General features: G+C 35.0%; 1 long non-coding RNA gene across 1 annotated transcript; it reads right to left on the bottom strand.

Annotated features, from left to right (window-relative positions):
- Nucleotides 1-1,765: 1,765 nt before the first annotated feature.
- Nucleotides 1,766-2,843, bottom strand: LOC116224626. The gene is made up of 3 exons (XR_004165662.2): nucleotides 2,704-2,843; nucleotides 2,131-2,361; nucleotides 1,766-2,005 (listed from the first exon to the last, which is right to left on the bottom strand). It is a non-coding gene; the product is annotated as an uncharacterized LOC116224626 (long non-coding RNA).
- Nucleotides 2,844-3,202: the final 359 nt, after the last annotated feature.

The raw sequence follows: 3,202 nt of genomic DNA on the forward strand, positions 1-3,202 counted from the left end.
GTAGAGGACAAGAACAATAGATGTCGTGCACAGCATATGGCACCCCATTACAGTCCATTATCCATTTCCAGATCCCTCTGCATCCTGTCAGGATGATTCCAGGCACAGTCTAACTAGGGAACGCTACAAATGAAGAATAAACCGAGCCTAGCGATGAAGCAATGCTGCCCGTATGTAGCATACATGTAGTATATGATATAAGATGTTTCATGTTTAGATACATGTAGTATATGATGATAAGATGTTTCATGTTTAGATACATGTAGTATATGATGATAAGATGTTTAATGTTTACATACATGATGATAAGATGTTTAATGTTTAGATTACATGTAGTATATGATAAGATGTTTAATGTTTACATACATGTACTATATGATAAGATGTTTAATGTTTAGATACATGATGATAAGATGATTAATGTTTAGATACATGTAGTATATGATAAGATGTTTAATGTTTAGATACATGATGATAAGATGTTTAATGTTTAGATACATGATGATAAGATGTTTAATGTTTAGATACATGTAGTATATGATAAGATGTTTAATGTTTAGATACATGATGATAAGATGTTTAATGTTTAGATACACGATGATAAGATGTTTAATGTTTAGATACATGTACTATATGATGATAAGATGTTTCATGTTTAGATACATGATGATAAGATGTTTAATGTTTAGATACATGTAGTATATGATGATAAGATGTTTCATGTTTAGATACATGTAGTATATGATGATAAGACGTTTCGGTAACACTTTAGAATAACCCTCCTTAATAAACCGTTTATGAAGCATTTGTTGATAGTCTGTTAATCATTTACAAATCATTATCACAACATTTACAAACGTTAGTAAGCGATTTATAAATGAGTAGTAATGTATTTATGAACATTTTTCAAACGATTTTCTAATGATTTATAAGATCATTAATGAGGTATATGATAATGGTCTGCTCACATTTTGTAAATCATTTACAAATGATTAATCAACCAGGTTTCAATGAGTTACTAATGATTTGTAAGATCATTTATAAGGTATGTGATAATGGTCTGCTCACCATTTATGGGTCAATATGAATAACGTTTGTCATGCATAAGCTATTGTCTAATTCATGAGTGAAGTAATATATGTTAGCACATGTAACACCTCAGTTTATGCTTAATATAGGTTTTTAGAAACCATTTACTAATCATTAGTAAAGTGTTTTGCATGGGTTGATATAAAGTGGGACACTATCTATACTTTATAAGCATTTACAAATGGCCCGTAACTGAGCAACATACTATAGAAACCATTTACTAATCATTAGTTAAGTGTTTTGCATGGGTTAATATAAAGTGGGACACTATCTATACTTTATAAGCATTTATAAATGGCCTGTTACTGAGGGACATACAATCCCTCAGTAGACAATTCTGCAGCAACTGATGTAAAGTGTGACTACACACATGCTCCGTCAAAGTTTCCAAAAATGACCTCAGACGTTAAGTTGTTAAACATATGAATGGCAAAAGCACACAAACACAGCATCGAGGAAATAAAGTGAAATTGGAAAACATTTATTTGAAAAAACTACACTAACAATAAATGCACATTTAACCATGCGTTCTAATCTGCTAAATACAACAAGAACAACAACAAAAATGCAACAATGCAAATACAACTAAGGTGATCCACCAGTCACTTGCCTTTATTTATTGGCAGAAGTTTGCCAGACTCTTTGAACGCTTACATTTTTGTAATAATGCTGTCATCACCCTCAATGGCATCTTTACACCTTTGTGTAAAACAACTGAGCTTCTCCTTCTTGGAGCACCTCTCTCTGAGCTCTGCAAATGTTTCTGGGGCAGCAATGCAAAGTTCTGCCATTGGGGCATTCACGACAATAGTGTTGCGGTCAACACCCACAGCTCTGAAAGCAGCCCCCATGGTCCTTCCCTCCTGGCAGATTTTCAACACCTTTCGGTATCGGGCCACCACTTCAGGATCTCGAGCTTCAAATTAGAGAAGGTAAAATGAGTACAGCGCACATCATATATATATTCTACTAATTAAATGATCAAACTTGATAAACTTGAAAGCGGGTGTAGACTTTCCCCCGCCACTGTATTCTTATTACCTCTCTGGTGAACACTTTGCTCCTTTCCCCGTTTCCCCTGCTTACGTCTCTTTACTGTTTTACTGTTCTTCTTTTTCTTCTTCCATCCCTCATCCGTGGAGGAAGAGTCATATGAAGAGTTGGGTGACGAGTGGGAGGAATCAGAAGAGAAAGTAGCTGAAGCGGCGGAAGTGGTTTGCTGTAAGGGACTTGTGCTGTCCTCTGATGGAACGCCCTTGTCCTATTTTATTGCTGTTAAAAACAGACATTGACCGAGGATGATTAGTAAAAAATATAGGGTGGCACACTACTAAGTGGAACATAGTTTTCTCAGTTCAAAATCAACCCTTTACTGTTTTTTTGTTTTATTATTTACCGTATTAAAAATATATACAGTGGGGTCCAAATGTCTGAGTCCACTGATCTGATGTTTTAACAAAGGTTTTTTCCCCCGGCATAAATCTAAGTCCTAAGTCAAAATATAAGTAGAAAACCTATTTCAGTGAAATATCTGTTTAACCAATATCATGGCCCCAGGATATGTTAAATGTTCAATTTTCCAAGTGTATTGTCAAACATGACAAAATGACTTACTCATAGCCAGTTGTTCCCTTAGAAAGTCTCTCTCCTTGGTCACTTCCTTGAGCATCTCCTGCTGCCACTTTTTGTTTGGCCATCTCCAGCTCATGGCGTAGTCTTTTTGCAGTTATTTGTGCATTTGGGGCCACTGTGGTCATAGCTAAATGTTTGAATAAAACAGACTATTAAAACAACATCCATATAATAAGTTTAATTTATTTTACTGTCAATGTATTGACAACATGAGAGCTACACACAAACTGGGTAGCTTTAAGTAGGCTACCTTAAAGTGAGATATGATGAGACATATAATTTGCAGTTTGAACAAGCCTAGAGCAGACAAGTGTCACGATAGCTATATATAGTATGTACATGAGACATGTGTGTTTATTCAAGGTAGGAGGAAATCATTTTTCTGCACAAAAATGGCTAAAAGGAAAATAGTGATAGCTAGCTAACATAGGCTACTACTGCTAACTCAGCTATGTAACCAGGGATGAGAGTTAAGGTAACG

The sequence above is a fragment of the Clupea harengus genome, chromosome 1, assembly GCF_900700415.2.
Source record: "Clupea harengus chromosome 1, Ch_v2.0.2, whole genome shotgun sequence".
Classification (NCBI taxonomy): domain Eukaryota; kingdom Metazoa; phylum Chordata; class Actinopteri; order Clupeiformes; family Clupeidae; genus Clupea; species Clupea harengus.